General features: G+C 47.5%; 1 pseudogene; it reads left to right on the top strand.

Moving 5' to 3' along the window:
* Positions 1 to 1,467: 1,467 nt before the first annotated feature.
* On the top strand, positions 1,468 to 3,639 carry LOC115081127 (annotated as a pseudogene).
* Positions 3,640 to 15,979: the final 12,340 nt, after the last annotated feature.

Genomic DNA, 15,979 nt, shown 5'->3' with positions numbered 1-15,979 from the left:
GCGTGGGGCAGGAATGGAGGATGTAGGGGGTTGTAAGCTCCTGCAGGCTGAGTTATACGGGTGCGCTTTGGGTGGATCGAAGTGCTGATGCACAGTGAGTTTTTTGAACGTGCACGGTACATTTTTATATATATTAAATGATATATTAAAGTTTGGTTATTGTTTGAGTGTATTTCTGTACGCGTGTACGCTCTGGTTTTGTTTTATTACAAATGCTTTTATTATGCACGTACAGTTGGTGCTCTGTGCGGAATAGAAGTGTAATAAATGAGGAAAAAGGTTGGAAAACATCGCAGGCAGACAGTGCCGCTCTGTGGCAGAACCTGGCACTGCCACGCACAGTGCCCCAGCCTCTCATATGCACGCAGGCCCTGTTAGGGGTAGATAATCTGCCGGTCTTCCCCCTCCCACCCCTGGAGAGAGGAGCTGGACCCTGGAGGGAAGAGCTTCCGCAGCCGCGATTTATTATCCCCCTCGCACCCCTGGAGGAAGGAGCTGGGCCCTGGAGGGAGGAGCTTCCGCAGCCGCGATTTATTATCCCCCTCGCACCCCTGGAGGGAGGAGCTGGGCCCTGGAGGGAGGAGCTTCCGCAGCCGCGATTTATTATCCCCGCCCACCCCTGGAGGGAGGAGCTGGGCCCTGGAGGGCGGAGCTTCCGCAGCCGCGATTTATTATCCCCCTCGCACCCCTGGAGGGAGGAGCTGGGCCCTGGAGGGAGGAGCTTCCGCAGCCGCGATTTATTATCCCCCTCGCACCCCTGGAGGGAGGAGCTGGGCCCTGGAGGGAGGAGCTTCCGCAGCCGCGATTTATTATCCCCGCCCACCCCTGGAGGGAGGAGCTGGGCCCTGGAGGGCGGAGCTTCCGCAGCCGCGATTTATTATCCCCCTCGCACCCCTGGAGAGAGGAGCTGGACCCTGGAGGGAAGAGCTTCCGCAGCCGCGATTTATTATCCCCCTCGCACCCCTGGAGGAAGGAGCTGGGCCCTGGAGGGAGGAGCTTCCGCAGCCGCGATTTATTATCCCCCTCGCACCCCTGGAGGAAGGAGCTGGGCCCTGGAGGGAGGAGCTTCCGCAGCCGCGATTTATTATCCCCCTCGCACCCCTGGAGGGAGGAGCTGGGCCCTGGAGGGAGGAGCTTCCGCAGCCGCGATTTATTATCCCCGCCCACCCCTGGAGGGAGGAGCTGGGCCCTGGAGGGCGGAGCTTCCGCAGCCGCGATTTATTATCCCCCTCGCACCCCTGGAGGGAGGAGCTGGGCCCTGGAGGGAGGAGCTTCCGCAGCCGCGATTTATTATCCCCTCCCACCCCTGGAGGGAGGAGCTCCCGCAGCCGCGATTTATCATGCCCCTCCCACCGCTGGAGGGAGGAGCGTCTGCTGCTGAGATTTATTATAAACTTTCAGCACTTCTCTATCAGCGGCAGCCTCAGCAGGGCAGGGAAGGTGAGAGGGGAAACAGTTTCTTCTTAGCGGTGCTTTCTTGCGTTGTTTTTCTGTAATAAGGGGACAGAAAGTTGTAGATGTGTTTTCGCTCTGCCAGGAGTGTTGGACTGTAATCCCTCTCGCCAGCCTGCAGCTGAAGTCCAGCTCCCGGGCTCCAGTACCCTCACTGCTGGAGGAAGCTGCCCTAGGCAATGTCATTCAGTACAAAATTGCAACATATTGAAATTACTAAAGTAAATAATCCAACATTGTTTTAATTAATGTGGGATTTGAACTGCTGGTTATGAACACTGCAACGTAAGAGGTATCATCTCTGAGCCACCAGCAGCTCCTAGCTAAAAGCCTCTTGAGAGATTCCTCTCTCTCCTGCAGAGCGCTGAGCCCACAAAAGGTGACATATACTTTCTGAAATGTTCCTGCTGTGAAAACGTTGCTGGCCCAAGGGTTGGGAGTCGGCTGTAGGTTCAAAGCCCCACCCCAGCCAGCAATGGCCTAGATTGCAGCCTAGCCCAGAGCAAGGGTGTTACTACCACAGAGGAAAAGGTAGTTCTAATTGAATTTTTGTCATTTTTTCATAGTAAACAGTAGTAAAAACCGCAGCTGGTGGTGGTTTGTAGAGTTATTGAGTTTTCACTGAATAAACTCAGCACACAGGCCTATCTAACCCCCTCCACTCATAACACTTACACTGGCCCCATCTAGCTTCTGGCTAAACCCCAAAAATATCCTTTGGCAGGCATATTTTTCTAACCCGTCTTCTCTGCAGCTATATAATGCGACCTAAGAGCTTTCTCAGTAATGAGGCAGGAAGCAGCCTCCGGCATTCGGGAGTTGCGTGTGAAGGGAGCTGAGAAACCCAAGAAATCATCCCAATTTTGTTTACAATAAAGTGAAAGAAAGCCAAGGTTAGCACATTAATTCTTTTCCCTCCTACTTCTTGAAAAAAAGAGTAGGGGAAAGAAGGGCTGGGCTAAATCCTAATCCTGGCTGCTGCTACACGACGGTTGGAAGTCTAGAAGCAAACATGGAGAAAACTAGATTGCAGTTTATTGAAGAACTAGAAAAATTAATGCTTACAGCTAAGGATAAAGCTCCAGGAGATCTGCTGTTTACCTATAAGGGAGTGCTGTACCCCAGTATTTTCTGTAGCCCCGAGACTTTCCAAAAACTGGAAAATTTTGAAGCCAGAAAAGATGATCTAATGCTGATAGCTTACCCAAAATGTGGAACTAACTGGATTCTTCAGATCGTAACCGAGATGGTTTGTATGCATGCGAATAAATCGCCATCAGGTGACATTCCAGTGATTGAATTTGGATCTGCAGAAAAACTAGAGAGGTTAGAGCAGCAGCCTTCACCAAGGGTGATAACAACTCATCTGTATCTTGATAACATCCCCAAGTCATTTTTTAAAACTAAAACAAAGAAACTGGTGATCTTTCGAAATCCAAAGGATACAGCAGTATCATATTTCCATTTCTCTAACAATAACCCTTCGCTCCCCACCTACAGCTCCTGGGATGACTTCTTCCAGCACTTCATGAGTGGAAAAGTCTCCTTTGGCTCTTATTTTGAATACATGCTTGCTTGGAATGAACACCTTGATGATGAAGATGTTATGATCATTACCTTTGAAGACATGAAAGAGAACCTGGTGGCGGGAGTGAAACAGATTGCAGAGTTCTTCGGATATCCTCTGACTCAAGATCAGATCCAGGAGATTGCAAACAGAGGCACTTTTCAAAGTATGAAAACGAAATCCCAGGAGACATATGGCCAATTTGGTCAGGTCCTTTTTCGAAAAGGTGATATTGGAGACTGGAAGGAACATTTTTCTCCAGCTCAGAGTGAGGAAATGGATGCCAGCTTTAATAAATACATAGCAGGAACTAAACTGGGAGCTAAAATGAAGTATGATGTTTACTGCAAGGCCTAAGTGTGCCAATATAATTTCTAAAATAACTGCCATACCACACAATGGACCTGAATTCTCTGTATAAATATTTTACTGATTTATCTTATTTTCTTTACATTGATCTTAAACTCATGCTTCCAGTTTTATGTCTGTAGCCTGAGTTTGCTTTGTGCATGTATAAATTTCAACTAAGACTATACTAATCCCAATTTTTTGGAATTTTTGTATGAGTTTTATATTGTTTAGTATATAATGAATAATGTTAATAAAATAATTATATGTCACTTGCAACGTCCAGTGGTATTGTCCTTTCAAGTTTTTAGACATTTTTGTGAAAAAAAAACCCTCAACCAGCCCAATTCTAAGTTCTTGCTGACATATGAAGTGCTTGCAATCTTTGATTTGGTAAGGCATCTTTTATCCTTTGTATATATCCACTGGCATTTCCAGGTTAATATATATAAAAAACCCTCAACCAGCCCAATTCTAAGTTCTTGCTGACATATGAAGTGCTTGCAATCTTTGATTTGGTAAGGCATCTTTTATCCTTTGTATATATCCACTGGCATTTCCAGGTTAAAGCATATGCTCTAATCCCGTTAAATTATTCGTATCATGTTATATTTATTCTACCTGCCTCTATCTTCCTTCCAGCTTGTCTTTAAGCCTCCAAGTTTTCCATTCCTTGTTGATTGTAACTTTGACTTATTCCTTTTCCTTTGTTATCTATTATTTACCAGAATTGTTACCTCAGTTTACCCTTTGTTAAAATGTAAACCGATCCGATATGGTTATCTACTATGAAGGTCGGTATAAAAAACTGTTAAATAAATAAATAAAATAAACTACACTAGAACCCACCATGAAATCTCTCTAGCCATCGGACCACCAGTCAACCGACGTTCTGGGTTTTTCAACCCTTATACCTCCCTTGTCCTGACTCTGCTTTAAAATAAACAGGGAAGTCACTACAACTAAAGGATCAGTGTTGCCGACTCCTTCTTGAAGAAAGTCATTAGATCCAGTCTGAAAAGTCTCCAGATTGGGTAAAAAAAAAAAATAGCTAAAAACCATGCTGCTGTGTAGTGGCATCAGCATAGCTGGTGGGAAAAGAGAGGTGGATCACACTCACACACATTCTCAGAATCTGATACACGTTGGCATTCTCTCTTGACACACACACACTTCTTTAGCCACACTCTGACACTGCTGGCTCTCTCAAACACAGACACATGCTTTCCCGGAGACTCGGACATACTCACACTATCTCATACACGTGTGCTCACTTCCAGGCTGATGCAATATCGGGCGTTCCCTGTACATACCCAGATCAGTCCAGACTCCTGGGTTTATGCATCCCTGCCAGCCATGCATATTGTGCCAGTAGCGGGAGAAAATGGATGCTCGTATTGAGCACCTGTTTTCCTAACCTGCACTTATAGCCACCTCTCCCAGGCGTCCGTTAACGAGGAGGTGCTAGGGATGCACAATTTCCCCTAGCACCTCCCTTTTAACTTCAGGAGAGGTGGATGGGCGTGCATTAGGGAAACGGGCACTTAATATGAGCACCCATTTTTAGCCCACCCATACTGCACCGGCCCCTTAGCGAGTCTCACCTGGACTGGCTAAGCAAGGGCACTACAGCATCATCATGTAAAGTTCCTGCTCTTGCTGCCAGCCTGCAGCAGCCACCGTGACACCTCCGCCTCCCTCTTCAGGACACTCCCTGTGTCCATGGCCCACTGCACTGAGATCACCCCCCCCCCCCCCCCACCCGAGGCCTGGGTAACAGGGCAGAGCACAGACTCTGCTGTTTCAGTCTCTCCCCACCCCAGAGAATGTGATGACATCACAGCCATGCTTTCTCAGCTGGAAGGGGAAAGAACCAATCACAGCCAGCAAAACAAAAGCTCCTTTATCAGCCTTGTCTGAGAGAAAGAGCAGCAGCAGAACAGGGGACAAAAGAGAGGGGGAGGTTTTATCTGCAGTCATTTCTTTTTCTCTTTTTGCTGCTGCTGCTGGGAGTCAAGGAACGTTCTGAGGGATGGGAAAGGAAACGGCCAGCCAGCAAGACACTCTAGCAAGAGGAGGGCTCACTCTCGTGTACGTTCCTGTCCCGCTCTAGCCAGAGGAGGGCTCACTCTCGTGTACGTTCCTGCCCCGCTCTAGCCAGAGGAGGACTCACTCTCGTGTACGTTCCTGCCCCGCTCTAGCCAGAGGACGTTTCACTCGCTTGTTCTTTCCTAGCCAGCGGAGGTCTCACTCTCTTGTACTTTCCTGCTCCGCTCTGGCCAGCGGAGGTCTCACTCGCTTGTACTTTCCTGCCTCGCTCTGGCCAACTGAGCTCTCATTCTCGTGTACGTTCCTGCCCCGCTCTAGCCAGAGGAGGTCTCGCTCTCTTGTACTTTCCTGCCCCGCTCTAGGCAGCGGAGGTCTCGCTCTCTTGTACGTTTTCGGCTTTCAGATGTGTGCAATCTTAGAGCTGGAACTAAATGAGCCCTCTGTCTCATTCACAGCTCGCTCAAGAAGACCCTGCAGAAGGACCATTACTGGTTGACAAGACCATGGATGGGGATGGGGTAGACAAAACGCCGTTTTCAGAAGAGAATGTGTGGGAAGAGCTGGGAAAACTGAAAGTGGACAAGGCCATGGGGCCTGATGTGGTTCATCCCAGGATACTGAGGGAGCTCAGAGATGTGCTGGCGGCTCCACTGCGTGACCTGTTCAATAGATCCCTGGAAACAGGAGTGGTGCCGAGTGACTGGAGAAGAGCAGTGGTGGTCCCGCTTCACAAGAGTGGGAGCTGAGAGGAGGCTGGAAACGACAGGCTGGTTAGCCTCAGCTCGGTGGTGGGAAAAGTAATGGAAACACCGCTGAAGGAAAGGAGCGTGAACGATCTGCGGGTAGGAGGATTGCTGGACCCAAGGGAGCATGGGTTCACCAGAGGAAGGTCCTGTCAGAAAAATCTGATTGATTTTTTTTGACCGGGTGACTAAAGAATTGGATGGAGGAAGAGCGATCGATGTGATTTATATGGATTTCAGCAAAGCTTTTGATACGGTCCCACACAGGAGGCTGGTGAATAAAATGAGAAGCTTGGGAGTGAGCGCCAAGGTGGTGGCGTGGATTACAAACTGATTGACGGACAGGAGACAGCGTGTGATGGTGAATGGAACCTACTCTAAGAGAGAGCGGTGTTAAGTGGAGCGCCGCAGGGATCGGTATTGGGACCGGTTCTGTTCAACTTATGTGAGTGACATTGCAGAAGAGATAGGAGGTAAAATATTTCTTCACGAAGAGCGTGGCGGATGCCTGGAATGGCCTTTCGGAAGAGGTGAAGATGAAAACAGTAAACAAATTCAAAAGGGCATGGGATAAACACTGTCGATCCCTAAAGGCCAAGTCTGGGCCCTGACTTGTACAGTCTGGGGTACTAATACCTGACATTAGGGATAAAGCACAGGACTGTTTCTACGGCCGAGTCCAAAAGCAAAGCACTTTCAAGTAGCAGCACTGTCTGAATTGTCAGGAAAGCTGCTCACCCCGTAAAAATGTTGCAGTTTCATTATGGGTTTTTGACAGTTGCTTGGTTTTGATTTCATTATGGGTTTGACAGTTGCTTGCTTTTGATTGTAAATATTACTACCTTTAACATAAGGCTTGAGGGTAACCTGCACGGCGCGGCAGTCACTCCCATAAGACACTTGCTGGGCAGACTGGATGGGACCATTTGGCCTTTTTCTGCCGAAAATATTATGTTACTATGTCCGTGAAGTGAAACCCACTGCTTGCTCCCATGCTGTGCACACATCAACTTCCTACTCCTGGGGAAATGAATTTGCGCAGAATTCCTCTCCTGTGCAGAATTTCCATTTTCTGTGCAGAATTTGGAGCAGAACCTGGTGTGCATGAGCGGAGCCCATCCCACTCATGTTAAAGATGGAGCAGGCCTGGTGCAAGTGAGTCTGTGTGTAGAGATGTGTGTGTGTGTTTGTGGGGTGAGAGACTGTGAGCCTGTGTGTAGAGGTGTGCGTGAGAAAGAGAGCATGTGTGAGGGTGCGTGTGTGTGTGCGCACTAGAGAAAAGAAGCCTATCTGAGGAGATTGTAAAGGAGTATCTATATATCGGGCCGATTCAGTACAAGTCGCGGGAGAGCGGGCGAGCGACTGCTCTCCCGGCGTGCGCACAGGCCACGCTCCTGTGCACGCGATTCAGGGGGGAAGAAGATGCAAATTGGGGCCCGCGGTAAAAAGAGGCGCTAGGGACACTAGCGCGTCCCTAGCACCTCCTTTTTGACAGGAGCGGCGGCTGTCAGTGGGTTTGACAGCCGACGCTCAATTTTGCTGGCGTCGGTTCTCAAACCCGCTGACAGCCACGGGTTCGGAAAACGGACGCCGGCATAATTGAGTGTCCGTCTTCCGAACCCGCGGGCCGCCGGCCGATTAAAAACTTTTTAAATTTTTGATTTTTTTTAAATTTTGGGGCCTCCGACTTAATATCGCCATGATATTAAGTCGGAGGGTGCACAGAAAAGCAGTTTTTTCTGCTTTTCTGTGCACTTTCCCGGTGCCTGGAGAAATTAACTCCTACCTTTGGGTAGGCGCTAATTTCTGAGAGTAAAATGTGCGGCTTGGCTGCACATTTTACTTACTGAATCGTGCGGGAATAACTAATAGGGCCATCAACATGCGCGCTATTAGTTTCGGGGGGGTTGGACGCGCGTTTTCAACGCTCTGTTACCCCTTACTGTATAAGGGGTAAAGCTAGCGCGCCGAAAACACGCGTCCAAACCCGGGCTAATAGTGCGCTCCACCAGAGTGCACTGTATTGTATCGGCCCGTATGTGAGAAATTGGGAGCTGGGATTGTGAAAAGGGGATTGTGTATATGTGAGAGAGTGAGGGTGCTTGCTTATTTGTGAGAGAGGGAGCCTGTGTGAAGGGATGTGTGTGAGAGAGGGTGCCAGTGTGTAGGGGTGTGTGAAGGAGAGAAAGATAGCCTGTGTGAGGGTGTATGCGTGAGAGAAAAAGGGGCCCTGTATGGGTGGGTGTGCAAGAGAGAGAGGGAGCCTGTATGAGGGGGGGTGTGCGTGCAAGAGGGAGCCTGTATGAGGGGGTGTGTGCGTGTACGAGAGAGAGGGAGCCAGTATAAAGGGATGTATGTGTACGAGAGAGAAGGAGCCTAAAGGAGGGGGGGGGTGTGCATGTGAGAGAGAAGGGAGCCTGTGTGTATATGGGAGAGAGAGTGACAGAGGGGAGCGTGTGTGAGGGGCAGTGCTGAGAGAGGGGTCAAACTCTGGGACTGGCGATAGAGTGGAAGGGGTTGAGCCTATAGGGGGAAGGGAGAGATAGTGGAGCGTGGAGGAGTTGGGGCTCGAGAAGGCAAAGTGAAAGGAAACTGGCCATGGGAGTAGGGAGAGCGAGCGGAAGGGACACTCTTACAGTGAACTTCTAGGGAAATTCTGCTCAAAATATTTAAAACTCTGCATCTTTAAGAAATAACTGTTTTGTATTACATTTTAAATGAATTAATTAAAGACTGTCAAGTATATTGAGTAATTTTGACCAATAGAAAGTTTGCAGAATTTTCAGTTTCTTTGCGAATTCCCCCAGGAGTTTATTCCTTGTACATGGAAATAACAGGCCCATGCTTCACGCAGTACTGTGAAGAGCCACAGGAAGCAGCACTGAGCACGTCTGCTGTTAAAGACCCTGATTGAACACTGCACGGAGCGGCAGTAGCCACAGAGGCATTCACGGAGCGGGATGCCAGTGGTCGGTGTTCCACCTTCACGGAGCGGAAGGATGGAGGGCCTGCCATCTCCAAAAAAAAAACCAAAAAACAGGGGTGGGTAAGAGTATGTAAAATTACCGGTGAGGTCATAGACTATAGGTATTGCCAATTATTAGGCTTGTTCAATATTTGTTTGTTAATGTGGCTCGTGGAAATGGGGGCCACTACCTGGAGATAATATCCTTGTTCAGTCTGCATACACACGATTGAGACTCCATCATTGCTCTGGGCTTCAACGGCAAGAGGTAATGTGGAAGAAAAAAAAAATTTGTATTCACAGGGAAGTGAGGGGTAGCTAGGCAGATACTTTACTTTCAGTGCATGTCCAGCGTAGCTCTCTGCTTCAGCGGCAGGGGGAATGAGGAAGGGAGGATCTGTATGTGGCTTGCATAGTCTGGGTGGACAGGGGCAGGGGTGTGGCTTGCTTATTGTGGCGGTTACTACCCCTAACTGAGCCGGATATTCACTTGGATGCAGTTCCAGCGCTGCTCTCTACATTGAAAGTGGGGTGGAGGGGAAATAGAACTAGAGAGTACTAGAAGCCAAGCGTAACAAGTATGAGAGAGAAGGAAAAAAAAAAAGTACATAGGTTGCTGGGCAGACTGGATGGGCCGTTTGGTCTTCTTCTGCAGTCATTTCTATGTTTGCAAACCAATGGTGCCCTCCTGTGGCCAATGTTGGGAACCACACCAACACTGCTTCAACTTTAATTCAGGTCCAGGGTCGGTGGAAAACCAGTTGGCAGGACTGAAGCCTTAGCAGAAGCCTTAGGGAAAAGTGGCTTAATCTCTGTCTGTAGGGGTCTGCAGAGCAAGGAGCAACCAAGGCTGAAGGCACAGTGAGGGGAAATTGTTCCTGTAGGGTGTGGATTTCATGCTGGGCTCTCACCTTTGACTCCTGCGGAGTCATTTGACCCAGAGCTCAATTTTAAAAAACACATTTCTATTAAACTCAAGGAGGGATACAGCAAACTTTTAATGCTTAGATGATTAAAACCATTATTAAATCCAAATGATTTTAGAACAGTATTGCAATCCCTGATATTTACCGGTACAGACTATTGCAATTCATTATTTTTCGGCCTGCTACAGTCCACTATTCATCCTCTCCAGATTCTGCAGAACGTAGCCGCTAGGGTGCTTACGGGTAGTAGGAAAAAAGATCATATCACCCCTATTCTGAAATCTCTGCATTGGCTGCCCATTGAATACAGGATTCAATATAAAGCACTTTGTATTCTGCATAAAGCAATTTATGGTGAGCAAGTAGACGCTGTCATTTGATTGCACACTCTGCAGCGAAAGTTCAGGTCTGCTAATAAAGGTTTGCTTTCAATCCCTTCAGTTACCTCTGCACGACAGCCTGGTTAGAGAGAGAGCAATTTCACTTGTGGGACCTAAATTATGGACTGCTTTACCAGTAGATTTAAGATTACAAGCACAACTCAAGTTGTTTAAAAAGGCGCTTAAAACCTGGCTATTTGAGCAGGCTTACATGATAGGTAATGGTTAATTTTTTAGTTTCCAGTTATATTTAACTATCACAGTTTTACAGATTACTTTTTATATTTCTATATTTTTTATTGATTTATTAACTGTATTTGACCATGAAGCTTTGTATTATTCTAATTTTTTACGTCTTTTATTATCTTGTTTTATGATTTTATTTCATCTTATGTTTATTTATATTTTTATTGGATTTTTTTTGTTTGCTTGAAATGTTTGTAAACCGTAGTGACGGCTAGTCTAAACGACAGTATATAAAAGCCTAATAACAACAAATAAAAATTGTCCATCCTGCATGCAATACTGTGAAGAGCCACAGGAGGGCAGCACTGAGCACACCTGCTGTCAGACACCACTTTGAAAGCAATGGTGGCCTCCTGTGGCCAGTGTAGGGAATCGCACCAGCGCTGCTTTATCTAGTGCCGGTGGACAGCAATGAGCCTTCCCTGGTGGGGCCGAAGTGCAAGACTGTGACCTCTTCACCTTAAGGAGCACTGTCTCTGTAATGATAAAGTCAGGTGGTACCTGGGAGTGAGAATGGCCTGGGCAGGCTTGACCCTTAGACTTGACGTCCACAGGCTTAGAAACTGAGAGACCAGTGAAGGGTGTGGACCAGATTTTCATTTGAGTGTCCAGTAGAGCATCATGAATGGGAACCGCCCTGGTTTTCTTTGCAGGAACTGAAACACACCGTCATACGTCTTGGCTGGTATCTTCTCCCCCAACAGGTTGAAACCATTCGCCGCAGCCAGCTTGGCGAGAAAGAGAGAGTAAGCAGAATTGTCTGATGGCGTAAATCTGCCTGTAACATCCGGGAGACGACAGATCCGGAGAAGACAGAACTGGAGAACAGAGGGAATCCAAGGAGGCCAGGGATCTGGACTTCATTCTGGGTTTAGATGGAGGCAGTGTCTCGGTCCAGTAGCCTTGGAGAACGCAATGGAGGTGGAGCGAGAGACAGAGTAGGCACAGGTGTGAAGTGTGGCGGCGGCATGCAAGAAGCAGGGGAAGGTGGCGCTGAAGGAGGCTCTGGAATATCCAGGAAGAAATGCCTGAAGAATGCCTGCCAGTGATCTCGAATGGCTGGATCTGACAGGTCAGGTGGTTGCTGTTCCCTGTCCGAGTTGTGATGCGAAGAAGACGAGTCCAACAGATGACCAGAAGGGCAAACGAGTCCTGTGCTGACTCAAGGACAGGCTCCATGGGGAAAATAGGCCAGAAACCAGGAGGTGGCTCGAGAAACTGTGGGGAGATACAGCGGGTACAGCTCCCACCTTCTTTCCTTTGACATCACTAGCCAGGGAAGGCCCAGAGCTCTGTGACACCTTCGACTGCGCCATGTCCTTTGGCGCCTTTGATGGTGCTGTAGCCTTGCGCGCTTGCGATGGTGCAGTCTCCTTCGGTGCCTTGGACGGCACTATATCTTTGCGCTCCTTGAATGGTGCCGCTGCCTCGTCCAGCCCTGGATGACGTCATCAACAGCTGCCAACATCTGCATGTTATTCCAACGGTGGAAGCCAAGGGAGCAGTGTCGACGAGGCATTTTTGCTAACTGGTTCTGATAGTTTAAGTTTATTTTTTTTATCTTTCAACAACTTTATTAAACAATATTTCACTTTTTTTTTTTTTAATTTAGCCCTGACCCGATGGAGCATTATTTGTTAAAAAAAAAAAAAGCTTGCCATGATTCAATGTTTTCCAGATCTGTCCTGGTGATCCTACCCCACCACCAGCCAGTGGAGGTGTCAGACTAACCACAATGAACATGCAAGAGATTAAAGTTGCATACTTTGGAGTTTTATTATATGCAAATTTATCTCATGCTTATTCATTAGGAATAGTCTGAAAACCTGACTGGCCGTAGGGTCACTATGCCTGATTGTGGAATTACTGCCATATGTGTATTGGAATAGGCTGGCTATCTCCCCCCGGGTCAACTGCACAGGCTGATCTAGACCTTTTGCCCATTGCATGCAGAGAATTGTAGTTATCATATCCTTTGTGGCAAAAAAAAAAAAATTTAGATCAGCCTTTCCCAGGACACGGGTCAGATGGCCCATTAGGGTTGCCTGCCAACTCCAGTTTTATCAGGAGATGAGAACTTTTCTCCCATTGCATGCAGGGAAGTACAGTCCTGTTTTTGATGAAAGGACTAAAAGTGTGTTTAATAGGAACAATCTATCATTAAAATCATCCATTGTACCTGAAGACTGGAGGATGGCCAATGGAACCCCCAATATTTAAACAAGGCTCCAGGGGCGATCCGGGTAACTATAGACCAGTGAGCCTGACGTCAGTGCCGGGAAAATTAGTGGAAACTATTCTCTAGGTCAAAATCGTCGAGCATATAGAAAGACATGATTTAATGGAACACAGTCAACACGGATTTACCCAAGGGAAGTCTTGCCTATCAAATCTTCATTTTTTTGAAGGAGTTAATAAACATGTGGATAAAGGTGAACCGGTAGATGTAGTGTATTTGGATTTTCAGAAGGCGTTTGACAAAGTCCCTCATAAGAGGCTTCTAAGAAACTAAAAAGTCACGGGATAGGAGGCGTTGTCCTTTCGTGGATTACAAACTGGTTAAAGGAAACAGAGAGTAGGATTAAATGGTCAATTTTCTCAGTGGAAAAGGGTAAACAGTGGAGTGCCTCAGGGATCTGTATTTGGACTGGTGCTTTTCAATCTAACTAGATAAATGAAGCTTGACCGACGTGCCCACACATGCGCAGTAGAGAGCAGCTCTACTGCGCATGTGCGGGCGAGCACGTCAGTCTTAGGCAGCGTCAAAAAAAACCAAAAAACATGGCGGCAGCGGTGGTAGCAGCGGCAGCGGGCAGCGGTAGCGGCGGCGGTAGCGGGCGGCAGCGGCGGCGGTAGCGGCGGCGGTGGTGGGCGGTGGCGGTAGCGGTAGCGGGCGGCGGCGGTAGCGGCAGCGGGGGCGGGCGGCGGTAGCGGGCGGCAGCGGAGGCGGTAGCGGCGGGCGGCAGTGGCGGCGGTAGCGGGCGGCGGTGGCGGGCGGCGGCGGTAGCGGCAGCGGCAGCGAGGGAGGGAGGGGAGAGAGAGAGAGGGAGGGAGGGACGGACTAAGTGGGAGGGACGAAGAGAGAGAGTGGGAGGGAGTGACTGAGTGAGAGGGAGGGATTGAGTGAGGGGGAGGGACTGAGTGAGGGGGAGTGAGCGGGACTGAGGGAGAGGGAGGGAGGGAGTGGGTGGGACTGAGAGGGAGGGAGGGAGTGGGACTGAGGGAGAGTGAGTGGGACTGAGTGAGAGGGAGAGAGGGGGAGGGAGTGAGTGAGACTGAGTGGGAGGGAGGGACTGAGTGAGAGGAGAGGGAGGCTGGGGAGGAGTGGGTGAGTGGGTGGGAGGGAGGTAGGGGAGAGAGAATGAGGGAGGGTAGGGGAGAGAGAATGAGGGGGAGGTGAGAGACAGAGGGATGTAGCCCGTTTTAACGGGCTTAACGGCTTGTATATATATAAATGATCTGGAAAGGAATACAACCAACGAGATTATCAAATTTGCGGATGATATAAAATTATTCAGAGTAGTTAAATCACAAGCGGATTGTGATACATTACAGGAGGACCTTGTGAGACTGGAAGATTGGGCATCCAAATGGCAGATGAAATTTAATGTGGATAAGTGCAAGGTGTTGCATATAGGGAAAAATAACCCTTGCTGTAGTTACACGATGTTAGGTTCATTTTAGGGGCTACCACCCAGGAAAAAGATCTAGGCATCATAGTGGATAACACATTGAAATCGTCTGCTCAGTGTGCTGCAGCAGTCACAAAAGCAAACAATGTTAGGAATTATTAGGAAGGAAATTGTCATAATGCCTCTATATCGCTCCATGGTGAGACCGCACCTTGAATACTGTGTACAATTCTGGTCGCCGCATCTCAAAAAAAGATATAGTTGCGATGGAGAAGGTACAGAGAAGGGCAACCAAAATGATAAAGGGGATGGAACAGCTCCCCTATGGAGGAAAGGCTGAAGAGGTTAGGGCTGTTCAGCTTGGAGAAGAGACGGCTGAGGGGGATATGATAGAGGTCTTTAAGATCATGAGAGGTATTGAACGAGTAGATGTGAATCAGTTATTTACTCTTTCGGATAGTAGAAAGACTAGGGGGCACTCCATGAAGTTAGCAAGTAGCACATTTAAGACTAATCGGAGAAAATTATTTTTCACTCAACGCACAATAAAGCTCTGGAATTTGTTGCCAGAGGATGTGGTTAGTGTAGCTGGGTTCAAAACAGATTTGGATACGTTCTTGGAGGAGAAGTCCATTAATGGCTATTAATCAAGTTGACTTAGGGAATAGCCACTGCTATTAATTGCATCAGTAGCATGGGATCTTCTTAGTGTTTGGGTACTTGCCAGGTTCTTGTGGCCTTGTTTGGCCTCTGTTGGACACAGGATGCTGGGCTTGATGGACCCTTGGTCTGACCCAGCATGGCAATTTCTTATGTTCTTAACTGTTCGATCTATGAATCAAGGACTTTTACCCTATTCCCTCAAAAACTGCCCAACTAACACAAGTAAGAGAGAGAGCAATCTCATTAGCAAGCGCGAAACAATGGAACTCTACCTGCTGAAACTCGCTTACAACAAAACATAAAAAGCTTTAAAAAGGAGATTAAAACTTGGTTGTTCAGGAAGGCATACCCTGAAATTCATTGACATTCACTCTCAAGCAATATACCGTTCAGTTAATTCTTCTATCAGCAAAAAAGATCACCGACTCCTTTCATCATTGAATTGCCTTATTTTATTAGTTTTATATAGAAATTTTATTTGACCTTTTATTTTTTTTCTCTCTGATATTTACTCTTGTTTATATTTCATTTATGTACTATTAATATATTTTTTAATATATTTTACTGCTTTTTCTTATTATAATACTTATGTATGATTTTAGGAATTGAAAATGTATTAGAAGTTTTATGCAAATGTTGTAAACTGCTATGATGGAACCCACCGAATGACGGTATATAAAAACTTGTAAATAAATAAACTATTGATTAATAAAAACTAACAACATCCAAATAAAGAGGAGTGTCGCAGATCCCGACGGGAGGTACATATTAGTTACGGGAGAGTAGTTTGGGAGCCATATTACTATCTGCAGTGCATATGCACCCAATGCATTATACCCACTCATTCTTTGTGACATTGGTAAACATTATCACTACCCATCTACATGGGACTCTCTCCTTATGGCAGGGGATTTTAATTGCATTGCTGACCCAGTTCTGGACAAAAAAACCCCAGCACCAACCCAAAAGCTCCGCGCACATGGGAAAACACAGGAAAAAGGCGTTGCT

Source organism: Rhinatrema bivittatum, chromosome 19 (genome assembly GCF_901001135.1).
Source record: "Rhinatrema bivittatum chromosome 19, aRhiBiv1.1, whole genome shotgun sequence".
Taxonomy (NCBI): Eukaryota; Metazoa; Chordata; class Amphibia; order Gymnophiona; family Rhinatrematidae; genus Rhinatrema; species Rhinatrema bivittatum.
This window is presented reverse-complemented; position numbering and strand designations above follow the sequence as displayed.